At 38.7% G+C, this 20,225-nt stretch overlaps 1 long non-coding RNA gene across 1 annotated transcript in view; it reads left to right on the forward strand.

The window, feature by feature from the left end:
• The first annotated feature begins 7,446 nt into the window (after positions 1-7,446).
• The window catches only part of LOC138900880 (uncharacterized), a 180,305-nt gene continuing 167,526 nt past the window's right edge, over positions 7,447-20,225 (forward strand). Inside the window, exon 1 of the long non-coding RNA XR_011412202.1 lies at positions 7,447-7,950. This is a non-coding gene — a long non-coding RNA (uncharacterized lncRNA). The remainder of the gene's footprint in view (positions 7,951-20,225) is intronic.

Raw genomic sequence — 20,225 nt, forward strand, 5'->3', positions numbered from 1 at the left:
GATGGCTTAAATGACTAAACGAATTTAGTAACTTAAAATTTAGTGAAAATTTCAACAAAGAAGTATGAAACGAAGTTGCTTAAGGCCTCAATTATTATTTTTAAGATTAAAACGTCTGAATCTGAATACAAATATGAATATCAAGATGTGTATTAATATTAAGACATCTGAATCTGAATACACAACTGAATATTAAGACGTGTATTAAGATCTGAATATTAAATGATTAAGACTGTTTGATTTTTAACATCTGAATGTATAAGATTTATCTTTATTTGAAAATTAATAAACATTAAATTCAAATAAAATACTAATTAATCTAATTTCTATCAACAAAATATATAGTTTTTTAAAATATGATAGTTGTTGGTGGTGATGGCTAACGGGTGAATGCCGACTGGAGGCGGTGGTTGGTGGTAGTTTTGGTTGATGGTGGTGGTTCAGGGTAGTAGCTAGTGGTGATTGGTAATGGTGGCGATTATGATTGATGATGGTGGTAGTGAGTGGTGATAGTTAATAATGGTGGGTGGTTGTGGTAGTTGTGATTGAGGAAGGTGGTGATGGGTGGTGGTCGATTATAATGATGACAAGTGCCAGTTATAGTTGTTGATGATGATGGAGTAGTTAGTTGTGGTAGTTGATGTGAATGAGTGTGGATTGTGGTTGAAAATGATGGTGGCGGGATGGTGATAGTCGATAATGGTAGCGGCTATGATTGATGATGTTGATGGTGTGGTGGTGGCGGCGGCGACATGGTGGTAGTTGATAATGGTAGGCGGTGGCGGCAGTTAATAATGAATATGGATGATAGCATCTTAATGAAATTAAGTCTATGTTATAGATCTTAATCATACCCATTAAGTGGTTGTGAAGTTAAAAAGGCAAACACACTTAATGATTAAGGTCTGAATAATTAAGATTTAGATTTTAAAAACAAACGCACTTAACGTCTGAACTCTGAATGATTAAGATTCAGACCTCCATTAAGTGCAAACAAATGAGGCCTAAATCACCTATTTAATTAAGTTGTCCTAAATCACCAATTTTCCACCATTTTAAATTGATCATGCAGAGCTTACACGCGTCATTTAATGATTTGTCCGTTTTGACCTGACATTTGTAATTGTAACTCACACATTAGGTCTGTTGGACTCGGTGTTTACGAGACACACGCGTGTCAAGTAGAGATATCTAACTGATCAAACATTAGGAGTTGTTTTGTAGATAAACAAGTTATCTCGGGATTATAATAATGAGATTATAATAGAGAAATTAAATAATAAAGAGATTATTTAGTGAATATATTTTTATTGGAAGATGTTTGTTTTATTGGACTAAAAATGATATATACAAAGTATAATATAAACATGTGTTTAGTGTATACTAAATAAGTTGGGATGAACTTTTATTTTTTATTTTAATCTTAGATTGTTTAAAGGACTTTGGGGGAAGAGACTTGGAGAATAACATCTTTATCATTTTAGTATTTATTCTGGGATTAATTAATTCCGAGAATATTATTTCACCATCAATGTGGAATACAATAATACCAATTGCGGGATTAATTGATCCCGAGATTGCTAATGTTGGATTAAAAAAAATTCAACCAAATACTAAATAAAATAATTTTGTATTTAATCTCATGATTATTATTACTTATCCAACATACCAAATAACTCCTTAAGGTATTTAAGTGACCAATAGAAATAACTTAAAAGAGCTATCTACGTATTTCGCCTAAAAGTTATAAGGTGACTAACTGAGAATGTCTACATGCCATACTTCTATTGAATTCCATAATATAAGTATTGTTAATTTGAATTCCAAACATTAACTCTTACAAATAACTCGACTTGACTAAGAGAAATAATCATTTTATCTTCAAAAATAATATTTATATTAATGCTTGTACAAACAAAGTAAGATGCATATTTTATGATATATGCCTCCTTTAATGGGTAGCTATCGATCGAAGAGTTGAGGTAATACAAATAACTTTGAAAAATCAAGATTTGAATCTCAAGTCTCAACCAGTGTTTTAAAAGGCGTGAGCGTAAGGCGAGAAGCGAGACGTTTTACATATGCCTCAGCGGGGCGTAAGTCCCGAGGCGTGGGGCGTAAGCCCCATAAGTATTTAGTTTTTAATATTTTATAAAATAATATAATGACAATAAATATTTATAAAAAGGTAAAATTGCATAAATATTGAAAAAAAACTATATATATGTGCTCCATCCCCACAAAAAATTAATCATAACAATCTATTATACGTTACTTACAAGCACAAGTAATTTGAGTCAAAGAATAAAGTTTTCTATATGGAGGAACAAAAATGATGATTAACCTGCAATTTGAACTTTGAATTTGCTGCTATGAAGAAGAATGTAGTTCTCTTTGTATTTGTAAAAAAAATTAAATATTTGTTGCTTTTGGGAAATATTAGCAGACTAGCGGACAAGATAAAAAATTGGAAAAACCATGAATTAGGGCTTAAATCAATAAAAAGGTCTTTACTTTTAAATTTAATACTTTTGAGTTCCTTTTTAAACCTTTTGAGTAATTACCAAACTGACTTTTGAGAATTTGGGTATTATATGAAGGACTAATTCAACAAATTTTGTTTTAATTTGAAAGTCTCTGGGGCTTACTCCTTACTAAAAAACGCGCCCCGAACGCCCGGGCGTACGTCCCGAACTCCCGGGCATACGTCCCAAATCGCGGGGCGTATGCCTCTTGAGACTTTCGCCCCACACCATTGCCCCGGAGCATTTTTGGTACGCCTCGCCCCGGGGCTCGCTCCAGAAACGCCTTTTAAAACAGAGGTCTCAACCGGTGGGACATTAGGTGAATTTTTTATATCTTTTTAAGTCCAAGTTAATAGCAGAGTTATTAATACTTGATGAATTAATTGAGATACTATGAAAATAGTTGAAACAGCGCCCTATAGGAAAAAAGAAACATATCGAAGAAAATTATATAAAAGTTAAAGTTAGTATAAATGTGGGTGGAAGGTCCATGCTCCATAGTCCATAAATTTTATGCACAATAATTTGCAATGAGTAGCATAGGGAACACAGGTCAACATTAGTTTCATAAAAGGAGGACCATTTCCCATCAACACTAGTCAAGGACAAGTCATCCTATCTATCCATTGGCAAAACATGATCTGGTAAAAAGAAAATCATCACCCTATGCTTAAAGTTAATGCGTAGGGACCCTAATTAATCATTAGTGTAATGTGCATAGTTTGTGTTCAATTTGAAATCTGTTATATTAGTGATTAGGTGTGAGCTAGGTAGTTCTAGGCAAATACCTTGTTTGAAAACTATGAAAAGAAGGCCAACGGAAGGCAAGTCTTGGTAAATTATCCTTTAATTTCCTTTGTTCGTCAAGGAAGGGAAAGTACAATAATTTGAATAGTGGATACTTTATTCCCTCTTGAACTCGCTAAAAAGGAAAAAAACACAGATTATAAACTATCTCTCTAACCAAACATGCGAAGGGAATGATATGTCAAAAAGAACTCTATCCATCGGAACAAACTCCATTGATGCTCGGCCTGGCTCGATATTATAATAAGCTCGTTTGGCTCGACTCGTTCGCAGCCTACAAACAACACATTATAAATTTAAATAAATTAAACAGTATAACCTAAAGAATGGAGGCAACCTGATAAGTATCTCGCGTTTACGCAGGGTCCGCAAAATGATTGCGCTCAAGGGTGTGATTATAAATTTAGAAAATCACAAGGTTGAGAGGGAATTATATTCAGTAATCGCGTGTTTTCTATTATCTTACAAAGCCACAAGTGACTGCATTTATACAAGTCACAAAACAATAAAAAAAATTAGGCTGAGTATGCTAAGTGATAGCTTCTACAAATGACTTAGAGTTTTACTACATGTATGACTATTACATTGAATTGAGTACAAACTCTACAATGCAATCTAACCATCCTTATCTCGTGTAAGCTTATCCTTATCATGATCAACTTCTTCAACACTTCCCCTTAAGCTAGAGGAGTGAAATTACCACTCCTAGCTTGCTTCAAAAACCTGCAAACATCTGCTTAGTCAATGCCTTAGTATGGATGTCAGCTAGCTAGTCTTTTGATCGAACAAACCTTGTGATAAGTTGACCACTAGAAACCTTTTCTCTAACAAAATGATAGCCCATCTCAACATGCTTTGTTCTGGCATGCATTACTGTGAGCACGTGATTTTTGCCTCATTGAAAATACTCCTATAAAATTCACAAAAAATAATTTTTCTAATTATTTTAATTTTCATAAAATTTTTAGGATTTTCTGGTTAATTTTTGTGTGCATTTAGTTGCATTTTTTAATATTTAAAATTATAAAAAATACCAAAAAATGTCTAAAGTATTCCTTGCATAACATCTTAGGTTTGCATTTAGGATTTAATTGCATGAGGTAATTGCATTATTGAATGAAAAATTACAAAATATGAGTCATTTTTATATTTTTAGCTTTTAATTGCAAATTAGTATTTTTCTTTCATTAGTTTCAAGTTAATTAATTATTCTAATATATAATTAATTTAATTCTACAGATTAGGTTTGATTTAGGATTTGCTTTAGGCTTTTAATTAACTTTATTAGAATTTAAAAATCAAGAAAAAAGAAAAAAAAGAAAAAAACAAAAGTAGAAAAGAAAGAACAAGATTTGCTTGGATCAAAATTGGGCCACAACAATTCCAGTGGCCCAAGATCCCTCAAACCACGCGACCCAATTTCCCTTTAAACCCACACCCAATCCAGCCCAGCTCCACTTAACCGGACCAACCCGCCCCAACGCCCTCTTAATCCTAACCACTCATCCCCTCTCATCTAATGGTCACTATCTCTCCCCACCTTGATATATAACCCCCATTATTATTTTTACAACCCTAAAACTCTAACGTAAGACACCCAAAAATGACGCTCATTTCCTCGCCTCTGTCCGCCGCTACAACACGCACAACTCGCCGGAATCAGGCGAGTTAGCTCACAAACTCATGCACGTGATCCTTCCTTTCTTCCTCCTCCACGTCACCCTTTCTGTAACGACCCCTGACAAAACATATTCCCTTCTCTCCTATGCCTCACGCGCTCCTAATCTTGAGAACGATTTTTGATAAATGGTAGCCGTAGGATCTAAGGCATTCAAGATTCTAGGCCCCTATTTGTCCGATTTGGTTCACAAAGAAAGGATATATGTTAAGAGATTTCTTTTGATAGACACGATTTTAGACAGAAAACTTTACAGAGCTTTCTAGGGTTTTGAGGAACTTTTGAATTAGGGTCTAACTTTTCTTTTTCAGCGTCAAGTAAAAAAAAATTGTTTCAATCATCTTCCTTCTTATTTTTCATCTCTAATCATGGAATGCGTTTGAACTCTGAAGTTCTGTTCGGGGGTCGATTTCAATTGTCGTTTCGAGTTCCTTTTCTCTGTTACATTTGAGTCGAAGCCCTTTTTCTATGTTGCTGCACAGAAGGTTTTGCTCAAGTTTTAGTTTGGACGTCATTTTCTTCATTGTAATTCTAGTTATCACGATAATCTATTGAAGTTGATGTTCATTTAAGAGGTCAAACTTTAAACTTTATTCTTCTTCCGTTCTCCAGATTTTGTGTCATGAATATTTGTATTATTTTCTTAATTTCTCTTATTTCTATATCTTGGCTTATATGACGATATTTTGAATATTTTTGAACTTTGAATGGATGAGTTTATTTTCAACAGTCATGCCGTAGATTTTGATTTATCTTACCGACATGCTTATGCTGTTTATATCTGAGCTAGCATATTAAAATGGGTAATTTAAGTTATATACTTGTTTGTCTCTTTTGCCTCTATGGTTTACTGTGAGAAGTTGGTCCATAATTTGGATGAATGTATTCGATCTTTGGTCTTTCGTTATTAGCTTAATATATTGGAATAGTGAGAGTGATTAAGGGACTATAGTAAAGAATTAATATCCACAGCACTGGCAGAAATGGAATGGGAAGAACGGTAAAGTCAGAATGGGTTATTACTGTAAAATGGCTATCATTGTAATGTCCAGAAATGACTTCATTCTTTATATGAAGGTTCATCTCTCTTTCTGTTATGTTTTCTCACTAAAGTTTGCATCACTTTTGTTTTGATTTTACTTGCCTGATACGAATAAGTTCGGTTTCTGAGTTATCCCAGATTTTGTTCAATACCACGTTGAATATGTTTCATGTTTAGCTCATTGTTTTCAGCCAATCGTATGATTATTTCTCTTAAGTGGATAATTTTTATATAGGAAACATTGTTACTCTGTATTAGCGTGTTATTTCGCTTGTTATGTGATTGTGGGTATGCAATTGAAAATTCCCATTTTGTAAGTAATCGAAACCATGTTGGCCATGTTAATTTTTGGTACTTTTGTGTTCACGTTTGGTCTACTGTCTCAGTATTATTTTATTTTGTTTCGTTTGTGTTTGTGTTCCCATTTTGTATCTCTGTAATTTGTTTCGTTTTTGTTCATGTTTTGTGTTTGTGTTCATATATTTTAGTGTTACATTTTGTGTTCACGTTTCTGTGTTATTTTGTTTCGTTTTGCCGTAATAGGCTCATCAGTTTAAACCTTTGGTTGTATTTCACTATTAATTGGTTTGAGAATGTTGAAGATTCTGCTTGATCTTGTAGGAATTGACCCTTTTAAGTGTATATGGGTTTAGATAGAAACTAATCCGAAATATCAATAAGGTTGTAAGCTAATACACTTCCCTATAACTAATTTATTTTATTCCTCCCACAAAAATTTTCATAACTTATGGCCTTATAATAATCTCAAACCTTAAGGAAATAAATAATTAAACCATGAACATTCGTAGCTTTGCTGTAGGCGCGATTAATAAATCATCGTGATTATGGGTACGGTTCCCGTGGCATAATTATGATACGTAGCCCCCAAGTCGAGTGTGTGTTTCACGTGACTCGACCATCACTTCAAATAATAATAAAAATAAACATGTCGTAAATCGCGGGTGCATTTCATGTGGCGCGGTTTGCAATGTGTACCAAAACGACAAGTGTACGATATCGTGACTTGTTCCAAAAATAATTTCATAAATAATTAAAAGCGTTTAGAAGGTAAAAATGTATAATAGTTCTAAAACATGTAATAAATCAGATAATTAGGCCAATTATTAATAGTTGAGCGACCGTGCTAAAACCACGAAACTCGGGAGTGCCTCACACCTTCTCCCAGGTTAACATAATTCCTTACTCGGTCTTCTGTGTTCGCAAACCATAAATAAGAGTCAATTTCCTCGATTTGGGATTTAGAATAAACCGGTGACTTGGGACACCATAAATTATTCCAAGTGGCGACTCTGAGATTAGTTAAATAATCCCATTTCGATTTATGTCACTTTAACTAGAAAAACTCCCTATCCCCTCGGGAGAAAGGTGGTGTGACAACTCTGGCGACTCTGCTGGGGAACCGAATCCAGAATCTCTGGTTCAGGGTTCAAAATTCGAGCTTAGAATAACTGTTATACTTGGCTTTCTTGTGATTGTCTGATATTACATGTTTGGGCCTAATGTGCTAAATGCCACTTTTACCACTTTGATATTGTTTGAACTGTATATAAACTGTTACGAAACCCTTCTTCTCTCTGAGTCTTCTAAATCTTTTGGGAAGTGCACGCTGGTGTGATTTCTTTTCTGTTAGTGTCATATCCCTAATTTAGAATGAGGATCGGATCAGTTACAAAGTCGGATGGCCTTTTGATTACCGGTACGTTGTCCCCCCTCGGCTCGAGTTGTCCGCTCGGGTAAGCCAGGTCTAGAATAATACACCCAGAATTTAAATTTAGAATGACATAACCTCATGCCGGATTCCTAATAGGTACGTTTGTTTGCATCACTTGCATTTGACTTTAGGGACTCAACACAGGGGTTGGGTCCGTCTAGGACATGTGCACCTAATTTAAAAAACCATCGTGATGTATTTTTACGTGCTACTTGTGCATTTATTTGTTTCTGGTTGCATGTCGACCGACTTCTAGAATAGGGAAAGAAAATTGAGAAAAACAAGAGTGAGGTGGAAGAGAAAATCACTCGGTCTAAAACCCTAGTATTCAAAATATCCCGAAACTCTGCCAAAATCTTTCTTAAAAGACAAGAAGAAAGTCATTTCAAAATAAGTTATATTTTCATGTTGGGTCAAAACTTACCGAACTATGCGGGTTTGATTCTCACCGGATGTGAGATACGTAGGCAACCTTCATCGGGTCCAGCCCCGCTTTTGCAAAAATAACCAAAAGTATGAAAATGTCGTTGTTCTGTCTTAAATAAAGTTCGGTGATGCCGTTTTTGCCCAAATAGCCAGAAATGTCCCAATGGGAAGCCGGAAGGCTGTTTTGCAAGAATAGCCACTTATGGTTTTGTTTTAAAACAAAAATTTGGCCACTTAACAAACACAACCCTAAAATCTTCTCCTCCAAAGTGTTGAAGGGCCGTATTTGCAAAAGTAGCCGTGATTTCTTTTCGGTTGGATTTTGCAAAAATAATCTTTTCATGGTTAGTTTTATACTAAATTTTAATCTGGTCACCCTAATTTAAAAATGTGCAGAATGAGCACCGTTCAAAACTTACCCGTGAAGGTTATGGATCAAATTCCACTAGCACTCCACATGTGGTGGGAGGATTTGGGAAAACTAGGACGAGACATGGTCAACCAATACTTGTGGGCTCTCACTAGACTATTGAAAATTCAACCTAGAAGGGACCTCATAGAGACATTAGTGGCATTCTAGGACCCCGCTCATATTGTTTTGCACTTCTCAGATTTTGAGCTTACGCCTACTTTGGATGAAATGACAGGTTATACTGGGAGCATGAAGGGATTAAGACACAAGTACATGGTATCTCCGAGGACTGTTACTTCCCACAAGTTTCTGGACTTACTAAAAATAAGCAGCCAAATCAAGACTAGAAGTCTAGCAGGTGGAACTTCCACTTTTCATTTTCTATACCAGCGATACAGGCATTTAAGGGGATTCGAAGACCCGAAAAATGGACTTTGCAGTAAAGGAAACCGATCAAAATGGGAGACCCATAGATGTTTTGCTTTCATGGTGGCGTTTTTAGGCCTTTTGTTGTTTCTAAGGGAAGACGAGCATATTGATTTATGGGTAGCCGGGGTTGTCCACATTATGACTACTTAGGCCAAGAGTACCCTCGCACCCATGATCGTATCAGATATATTCTGAGCCCTCACATTCTGTAAGGCCGGAGTCAGGTTTTTCGAGGGATGCAATATGTTGTTGCAAATATAGATGATCCAGCACCTTTGTCACCGTCCTCAATACATGAACTATGGGTCTATGGGGAAAAACTGCATTGAAGAGTTTGGTACACGAGTAATGGGATTCGAAATGCTAGAAGGGCTCAGAGATTGGATTACCCGCCTTCGATCTACAATCGCATATCGGATAGAGTGGACATTGGGTTGGCTTCCCATTGATGAGATTGTTTATATGCCCACCACTGGTCCCTACTTCTTGCTAATGAGTCTCTGAAGCATCCAACCCTATGCTCCGTACCGGATTTTGAGACAACTTGGAAGATGCCAGACAGTTCCTAGAGATGGAGATCCTAGCACTTATGTGGTCGAAATCCGCTTTGATGCCCAATTTCCTGAAGAAGTGGTTCACCAAATTTGGAGCGAATGCTAGTATTTGGGGGCAAACACCCGAGTACGTGATTTGTCTAGGGGCGAGGTCTTACCTAGTTATGTTGCCTGGTATGGAAAGAGACTTGCGACAAATGGTGAATCTGAACGGTCGACTAAAAGACCTCATATCCAAGAATTTGTCGATGCATCGTAGGAGCATTGCGCTTGGTTAGCCAAAGAAAAGGAATACCGGGCCACCATAAGCAAATTAGAACAACAAATCAGAAAAATCAAATTTGATAGTAGTTTGCAGGCTGCCGAGGATGAAGGAGAAAAGAAGAGATTGGTTCGGGAAAATGAGGCATTTCGAGTCCAACTCCGGGACATGAGGATAGCCGCTAAAACGCATGTGATGAGCGAGAGAGATGAAAACTCACCGGCAACCTAAGGATGAAGGTGCATGTGTATGCGGCTGACTTGACAAAGGCCGAAAGAGACTTGTTAAATGCTCAAGCAAAGTTGGCCAAAGGTGCGGAAGAACAAGCTAGATTAGCCCACCAGTTGAAGCAGAAATATGACAAAGAAGTAGAAATTTTACATAAAAAGCTGGTTACCCTTGAGAATGAAATGGTCAAGCAAACAAAGGATTTTGAGGTAGAAAGAGAGCACTGTTACGCATTGATTTATCAACTACAAGAAAGCATGCAGCAGTTACAAGACCAAAACAACACATATACATAAGTGTTGGAGGCTCGGGCCCAATAGATTAGACATTTTGCTTCAATAAAAGGGTGTCATCAGAATGAGGATTAAAGAGATAGCTGATTATGTTGTAATAAAATGCCATGAATGTGAAGACATGACCAGTTCTATGTTTTTTGCTTATGTGACGACATTCGTTCGCCAGGTGATGGTTGACCTAGACCACCTTCAAGAAGATATTGCCCGTAGGCCCGTGCAGAGACCGGCTGATGTCCCGCAGGCCCCCAGAGGACCAGTGAAGGCTCTTATGTATTTTTGATTGTTCAGTTTTTGAATCTGTATTTTACTTTTTCTCTAGTTTTGTTCGTCTTTGTCAAGGTTGTTTATTGCTTTATTTGGAGTCTGTAGATTTTCTTTTGTAGTCATCACTACTTTTAAGTCCTTGTAACAGAAAATCCAAAAAGATGTCTTTTATAAATGAATATTGAAAACCCTAAAAACAAAATTTCTTTTCTTTCATTTCGCATTTATATCCCTGAACTACATAATGATCTGATTCATGTTGCGTCATGATACGTAGGCAATCCCCATAGGATTCTATCATAGTACTAATAAAAAAAACAAGAAGAAAAAAAAGAGAAGAAAGAAAAGAGGGGCCGGACACAAGAAGATCCGGGATTTGAAATTTGGGAAAGATCCGGGATGAAACACACAAGCCGTCGCAAAACATTTAGAAACGTTTAACTGCTTAGGTACATTGCATCCCCAATATGTGATTCCCTACATGTTAAATGCTTCAAAACTGACCAAGTTGTTGTGTGTGTATTAAGACAGTTTCTGTTTAGGTGGTTAGTTTGTTGGCATCCTGGCAAGTCACCCCTATAACACCAGATCAAAGCGCAAGGAAGTCATGGCCAGCAAAGAAACAGACACAAGAGTTGTTGACCCACCGAGGGAGATGGTAGAATCTGAATCTGGACTGAAAGAAGAGGTCCACAAGTTGAAGCATTAAATGGCAGAAATGTATCAAGCCTGGATCAGGGGGCATCCTCCTCCTTCATTCCTCGCTAACTACACAGAAAATCCCTCTTTCATCCCACCACTGTCACAAGCCCAGTATCCCATTACCATTGATCTTTCCCCTCAGCACGCACCGAGCTTTACCCCTTACCACCACAACCCCGACACCTCGTCCCAAACCTTTCATGCTCCACCAGCCAAAACAACCGCATACCCTGCTCCGACATCTGCTCCTGTTTTCGTAGCCCCTCCGCGAGCTACCCTACACCGATCTTCTAGTGAACCCGCGTTCCAAGCTCTAGATACCCAATATTATGCTCCAGAACCAACTTTCAAAGTCACGGATCCTTATTCCTACACCCCTCACTTTGAACCTCCTGTTGAAACTGAGAAATCATCCCGGAACGTGGAGCAGGATGAGATATTCAGGAAAGTGAAGAGTTTAAAGAAATCTTTGAAGAACCTGTAAGGGATAGGAAGCTAAGTAAGTGTGGCTTACAAGGATTTATGCTTATTCCTTGATGTCCAACTACCCGCTGGTTTCAAGATGCCCAAGTTTGACCTGTACGATGGAGGCGCCGGTGGGAAAGATGAATTATTAATGGCGTATTTCAGTCAGAGTCTGAGTGGGGCGGTTTTGAAATGGTATACCCTCCAAGACGCTAGCAAGTGGTACACATGGGACGACTTGGCTCAGGCCTTTGCTCGGCACTTTTAGTACAAAATAGACATTGTCTCGGATCGCCTATCTTTGACCAAGGTAGAGAAGAAGCCCAGTGAGAGCTTTAGGGAATATGGTTTTAGATGGAGAGAACAAGCTGCACGGGTCAATCCTCCAATGGAAGAAGATGATATGGTCGAGTACTTTCTTCAAGCCTTAGAGCCTACTTACTTTGGCCATTTGATCTCAGGCATAGGTAAGTCCTTCAACGATGTGGTAAAGATGGGAGGAATGGTCGAAGAGCGACTCAAGTCAAGCAAGATCATGAGCTACTCCGCCATAAAAGCAACCACACAAGCAATTCAAAGTGGAACCGGAAGCCTGTAAGGCAAAAAGAAGAAATATGATGTCGCTATGTTTGTCTCGGGATCATGGCGTGGCCTAAGGGGTTCGCCTCACCAGTACACGCAACCTCGAATCCAACCTCAAGCCTACACCCAAGCTCCATATAATCCATCCCAACATTATTTCCCACTACAAGACCCTCAATATTCAGTCAGACCAGCCCAATACCATGTTCACCATACACAGTCATATGCGCAACCCCCTCATTACCCGCAATGGCGTGCTCCAACTCCACAAAATCCTTACCCACCCCCACAACCATACTGAAACCCTACTGGTCTAAGCTTTTGACCAAGGCCGGATTATAGAAAAGAGAGGCAGCAGCGGAAAGAAACCTTCACCCCTCTTGGAGAGTCGTATACTAGTTTGTTTCAAAGGTTGAGGCAGTTGGACGTTTTGAGGCCGATTGATCCAAAGGTACCAAATCCACCTCCAAGGAACCTTGATTATTCCCTCAGATGCGCATATTGTTCTGATGCCCCAGGGTACGACACAGAGAAGTGCTGGCATTTGAAAAGGGCGATCCAAAAGCTTATTGATGCAAATCAAATTGTGGTCCAGCCAAAATCCTTTGCCGGCCCATGCAGAGACACATATGATTGAGATAGTTCATAAGGATGGGGAGCCTAAGAATTCTTCCAAGTCTGTCATGATGATCTGGGCTAGCGAAAGTAATCTAGTTAAAGCTCTAGATTCTGCAAAAGCAATGCCTTTGATAGTTGAAGGGGTGTCGGAGAAGCTAAGCACTCTCAACGTGAAGCCATCTGTATTGGTTGTGAAAAGCCCTCTGATAGATGTAGAAGCGAACCAGGAAACGAAAACAGTGGTCGTGCCAGGGATCCCGGGCAAGCCTGTCATAATCGTGGAGTAGTTATGAAGGGAAAGAAGCCGGTCACCGAAGAAAAAGCTGAAAAAGATGAAAATGCAAGACTATTCCATTGTAGAGTAGTTAAGGAAACACACCATCTCAGAACTCTCTTTTGTCTTTGCTGATACATTCAGATGAATACCGCAAATCCCTGATGAAGATTTTGAATGAGGCCCATTTTCCTGATAAGATCACGGTGAACCACTTGGAAAAGATTGTAAAAAGATTTTCGAAGCAAACAAGATCACTTTCTCAGATGATGAACTTCCTATGGAGGGTACAGAACACAACTGAGCTCTTTATCTCACAGTGAAGTGCTAGGATTCTGCTGTCTCAAGGGTATTGGTTGATAACAATTCTAGTGCAAATATTTTTCCTCTGTCCACTTTGCAAAAGTTGAAGATCAACACTAAAAGGATCCACATGAACAATGTATGTGTTCGAGGCTTTGATGGAGGAGGGAAAGATTATGTCGGTGATATAATGCTCGAATTGTCAATAGGACTAGTTGAGTTCACTATGTTGTTCCAAGTGCTAGATATGGCTGTCTCCTACAACTTGTTGTTGGGCAGGCCCTGGATACATGATGCCAAGACAATCCTGTCATCTATGTATCAAATGGTAAAGTTCGAATGTGACAGGCAAGAAATAGATGTGCACGGTGATGAGAACTTATCTGCTTACAATAACACAACTGTTCCATTTATTGAAGTTGAAGATGATAAAGGGTCTTGGGTTTACCAAACGTTCGAAACAGTGTCTGTCGAGAAGATTCCTGAGGGAGAATGCATTACAGGTTCGAAGCTACCCTCTGCGTCCGTCATGGTAGCAAATGAAAATGTTGAAGAATGGTTTTGTGTCGGGCAAAGGTCAGGATTCGTCTCTGCAGGGTATTGCGCATCCGGTGTATCCACGTAAAAGTTTTGATACATTTGGTTTGGGATTCGCACTCATAGGGAAGGACGTGAAAGGGGATAAAATTCAAAAAGGAAGGCATGGTCACTTCCTAAACCTGTTCTGCATATCTCTAAGTCTTTTGTCAAGCCAGGGGTCGCAAAACCCCCAATATCAGCGGTCCCAAAACCTGTGGTCGACTTTGATGAAGAGCTGATCACGAGGTTCCAGAGTCTATTTGATGAGGTTAATATGGTAGAAATGGGGGAAGGTTCCAGTAATGCCGATGTGCAGCTTGTTGGGCCAAATGTGAAGCTTAGCAATTGGAAAGCTACTCCTCTCCCCACCCGGAAGGAGTTTTGGTAGTTTGCTTTGTTTTTCATTATGTCATCTGGGTTATTCCAAGGTTGTAATCTAGATTTTTATTTTTGCTTGTTTTTATGTACAAACCCTTCTATCCTTTTATTTTCAATGAAACATAATTTCTCGTTTTCCATTATTCCTGATAGCGTTTTATTTTTGTTTTTATTTCTTTTTTCTGTACAGTTCTTTTTATGATGGTTTTAATGACATGACATGCATGAGGAATTTTCAGCCAAATCTTAAAAGCCAATCTAATTCTGAAATAACAATCCAAGAAGTAGAGTGTGATGATGAAACAGAATATGATGAAGAAGCAACATTTCAGGAAATCAGTAGAGATTTAAATTGCTTTGAAGAAAAACCCAAGCCTAATTTGAATGAAACTGAAGCAATCAATTTAGGAGATCAAGATAAGATCGGGGAAACCAAGATAAGTGTGCATCTGGAACCAAAAATCAAGGAAGAAATAATCAAAGCACTGTTTGAATATAAAGATATTTTTGCATAGTCGTATGATGACATGTCGGGTTTGAGCACTGATTTGGTAGTTCATAAATTTCTAACTGATCTGGCATTCCCTCCAGTTAAGCAAAAGTTAAGGAAGTTCAAGACTGATATGAGTGTGAAGATCAAAGAAGAAATCACAAAGCAACTTGACGCAAAGGTCATTCAGGTCACTCGATATCCCACTTGGTTAGCTAATATTGTGCCAGTACCAAAGAAGGATGGAAAGACCATGGTATGTGTTGATTATCGTGATCTCAACAAGGCAAGTCCAAAGGATAACTTTCCATTGCCGAACATCCACATTCTAATTGACAATTGTGCCAAGCACGAGATCAGGTCTTTTGTGGATTGCTATGCGGGATATCACCAGACCCTGATGGATGAAGAAGACGCAGAAAAGACAGCATTCATCACGCCATGGGGGTCATATTGCTACCGGGTAATGTCATTCGGTTTGAAGAATGTTGGGGCAACTTACATGATGGCAATGACTACCATATTTCATGACATGATACACAAGGAAATTGAAGTTTATGTAGATGATGTGATCATAAAGTCAAAGAGGCAGTCCGACCATGTTGGTGATTTGAGAAAGTTTTTCCAAAGGCTCTACAGGTACAACCTCAAGCTCAATCCGGAGAAATATGCATTTGGTGTCCCGTCCGGGAAACTGTTTGTATTCATAGTCAGGCGGCGCGGTATTGAGTTGGACTCATCAAAGATCAAGGCCATCCAAGAATTACCACCGCCAAATAATAAAACTGAGGTGATGAGCCTTCTCAGGAGGTTAAACTACATCAGCAGGTTTATTTCTCAACTCATAACGACTTGTGAGCCCATTTTTAGGTTGTTGAAGAAGAATGCTACGGTTAAGTGGACTGACGAGTGTCAGAAAGCATTTGATAAGATCAAGAGGTACCTGTCAAACCCACTTATGCTGGTCCCGCCAGAGCCTGAGAGACCTTTGATTCTCTATCTGACAGTCCTGGAAAATTCTTTTGGTAGTGTATTGGGTCAACACGACATCACAGGCAAGAAATAGCAAGCCATTTATTATCTCAGCAAAAAGTTCACTCCTTATGAGGTTAAGTATACTCTTCTTGAAAGCACGTGTTGCGCCTTGACTTGGGTAGCACAGAAGTTGAAGCATTATCTGTCGTCCTACACTACTTACCTCATTTCTCGCATGGATCCTCTAAAGTATATCTTTCAGAAGCCTATGCCCACAGGAAGACTTGCAAAGTGGCAGATTTTACTCACAAAATTTGACATTATCTATGTGATCCGGACCGCGATGAAAGTCCAAGCCTTGGCCGACCACTTGGCCGAGAATACGGTGGATGAAGAGAATGAACCATTGAAGACTTATTTTCCTGATGAAGAGGTAATGTATGTTGACGAGTTTCACCATAAGGAAAAGCCCAGTTGGAAAATCTTATTTGATGGAGCTGCTAACATGAAAGGCATCGGAATAGGGGATGTACTTACTTCTTAAACAAGGAATCACTACCCTGTAACAGCTCAGCTTCGATTTTATTGCACCAATAACATGGTTGAGTACGAGGCATGCATTCTAGGTTTGAGACTAGCTATATACATGGGAGTTCAAGAAATATTGGTTTTGGGAGATTCAGATTTTTTGGTTCACCAGATTTAGGGAGAATGGGAGACTTGGGATTTGAAGCTCATACCATATCGATAGTGTCTGCATGATCTTTGTCAACGATTTAGGTTGGTAGAATTCAGGCATATTCCCAGGATTCATAATGAGATTGTCGACGCCTTGGCTACTTTGGTGTCAATGTTACACTATCCGGATAAGAATTATATTGACCCTCTGCATATCCAAATCCTTGATCAGCATGCCTATTGCAATGTGGTTGAGGAGGAACCTGATGGTGAGCCTTGGTTCCATGATGTCAAGGAATACATCAAGTCGGGGGTATATCCGGTACATGCCACATGTGATCAAAAGAGAACCATTCGACGTCTGGCTAGTGGATTTTTATTAAGTGGGGAAATATTGTACAAGAGAACTCCAGATCTAGGATTACTAAGGTGCATAGATGCTAAACAAGCTTCGACTATCATGGCCGAAGTGCATTCTGGGGTTTGCAGGCCACATATGCGTGGGTATGTTTTGGAAAAGAAGATTCTTCGAGCAGGTTATTATTGGCTCACCATGGAATGAGATTGCATCAGCTTTGTTCGCAAATGTCATCAATGCTAGGTGCTCGGTGATTTGATTCATTCCCCGCCATCTGAGTTGCACACAATGTGTGTACCTTGGCCCTTTGTTGCTTAGGGCATGTATGTCATTGGACCAATTGAGTCGGCAATGTCAAACGGGCATAGGTTTATTCTGGTGGCCATTGATTACTTTACCAAGTCGGTTGAAGCTCTAACTTTCAAGTCTGTGACCATGAAGGCGGTGGTAGATTTTGTTCATTCAAATATCATTTGCCGGTTTGGAATTCCCAAGATAATCATCACAGACAATGTTGTTAACCTCAATAGTCATTTGATGAATGAGGTATGCCAACAGTTCAAGATTATGCATCGAAACTCCACTCCGTATCGTCCTAAGGCAAACGGAGTTGTTGAGGCTGCTAACAAGAACGTAAAGAAGATACTTCATAAGATGGTGCAAGGTTCCAGGGAATGGTATGAAAAGTTACCTTTTGCTTTACTAGTTATCGCACTACTATTCGCACCTCAGTAGGTGAGACTCATTATTTGTTGGTATATTGAACTGAGGCTGTTATACCTGCAGAAGTTGAGATTCCACCCCTTCGGATCGTGGCTGAAGCTAAAATTGATGATGATGAGTGGGTCAAAACCCGGCTAGAGCAGTTGAGTTTGATTGATGAAAAAAGATTGGCATAAATATGTCAAGGTTAATTGTATTAGAAGAGAATGGTAAGAGCATACAACAAGAAGGTGCGTCCCCGAAAATTTGAAGTGGGCCAGTTGGTATTGAAACGCATCCTTCCACACCAGGCTGAAGCTAAAGGTAAGTTCGCCCCTAACTGGCAGGGGCCGTTCATTGTGACAAAGGTGTTGCCCATTGGTGCTTTGTATTTAACATACATAGAAGGTAAATGTGTGGATATGGCTATCAATTCTGATGCAGTCAAGAGATATTATGTATGATTTCTGTGCTTATCTTCAATCACATTTTGTACTCTACATGTTCAAAGTTGGAATGACGAAGTCATTTATTCTGCTATCCCAAACACTTTTATCATTTGTTACCTTTTTTTTAGCCTTATTTATTTTCTTTCATACCCCTCTTTTGGAATCAGAAGTAGAGCTGGAAATAGAAAAGAATAAGAAAAGACAAAAAAAAGAAGAGAAAAGCAAAAGAAAGAAAAGAGAAAAAAAGGAGAAAAAGAAAAAGAAAAAGAAAAGCAAAGTAACAAAAACAAAACAACTTTTACTAGTTTGAACTACGTTCGACCTGATTCCTTTTAAGGATACGTAGGCAGCGTTACACGGTTCGGTCCCATTAAAATAAAAATCCAAAAATTCCTAGATTCGAAGAAACTAGGGCAGATGTTTTAGTTTTGTAAAAAGATCTGATTCCAAATGTTGTAATTTTGAACCCCTTCATCTTAAATTATTTTGAGCCTGCATGCCACCCTTTCTTTCTAGCCCTGTCCAAAACCTATACTACAATCCAAAGAAAGACCTTCTGATCAACTTTGAGGATGCCAAGTCAAGTGAGATGGAGGTATGATTTACATCATGTGTAGCACATTTGTTCATGGGCACAAGGAAAAGTGAATAAATGAGGGAGTCTTATTGGTAAAAAACCCCACGGGCACTATAGGGCGATGGTGAGTCGAGAGAAAATTCAAATGAGAGAGTTTTATTGGTGAAAACCCTTATCGGCACTGTAAGGCGATGGTGAGTTGAGAGAGGAGCAAATGAGAGAGGCTTGTTGGTGAAAACCCCTCAGGGCATTACAAGCCGAATGGGGTTCATGACTTTATAGAGAAATTGAATTATGGAAACCCCAGTTTTGAAGTATGAAGACATGGCATGAACTGAAATGTGATTAGTTGGATGGATTAGGCTGATCAATCCGAAATGCATGTCATGATCATTGGATCCAGTTGCTTCATTCAGATAAGTCTCTTTTCCATTTTTTTCCAAATAGTCATCTCTGGTTTTTTTCCTTTTTATTCCTAATTCTCGAAGTCACTTCGCTTCATTTTGTTTGGGTCTATTTTTCTAAGTCTCTGTCAAATTAGTCTTTTTTAAGCAAGCACGAAAGGACTTGAAAGCTCATTACCAGCTTTTTATTTGCACCAAGCGAAATTTGGCCAGGCACATCACAAGTGACATGATTTAGAATGAGCAATGCGGTGGTAACTGAAGTTCAGGTGGTCAAGTGATTCGTGAATTTGTAGGAAATGCAAAGGTTCAACAGTTGTCAGAATGAAAGTGCCATATGACAAGTTGAGTGTAAGTGATTCAAGTCATTCAAAGGTTTTGTGGTCGAGGTCCGATCAAAAGGTCAAACAATTCTTTGTAGCCTGAAACAGCTAATCAAAATAAAGCAGGGTAGTGGCAGAAGCAGACACTTTCAGCAAGGATGCCACAAACTAACCGCCACATTTTCAAACTGACAAAATTTTCTTTGTTTTAAGTAGGGGCAAAAAATCTTGTTTGCTTTGCGAGGAATCCCCCATGAGGAAAGCATGTTCCAGATAAGTTCAGTTTTAAGTTTTCAGGACCCTCTTGGATAATAGGAGTTAATTTCAACTGTTCAGGACCCTCCTGGATAATGGGATTTGATTTCAGGTTTTCAGGACCCTCCTGGATAATGGGATCAAGTTTTAAATTTTCAGGACCCTCTTAGATAATGGCATTCAACTAACAATCAATGAATATTCCTGTTACAAATTGGGGCAGGAAATTTTCTTTGTTTTGCCTGTGTTGTTGTGATAGTAGGCGCCCACCTGGAGAATGAGGGAATTTATTTCAAGTTTTAAGTCAGCAGACGCACACCTGGAGAATGAGGGAATTTATTTAAAGTTTTAAGTCAGCATCAGGTGCCCACCCGAAGAACGAGGGAATTCATTTCAAGTGTTAAGTCAACATCAGGCACCCACCTGGAAAACGAGGGAATTCATTTCAAGTTTTAAGT

This window comes from Nicotiana tomentosiformis, chromosome 11 (genome assembly GCF_000390325.3).
Source record: "Nicotiana tomentosiformis chromosome 11, ASM39032v3, whole genome shotgun sequence".
NCBI lineage: Eukaryota > Viridiplantae > Streptophyta > Magnoliopsida > Solanales > Solanaceae > Nicotiana > Nicotiana tomentosiformis.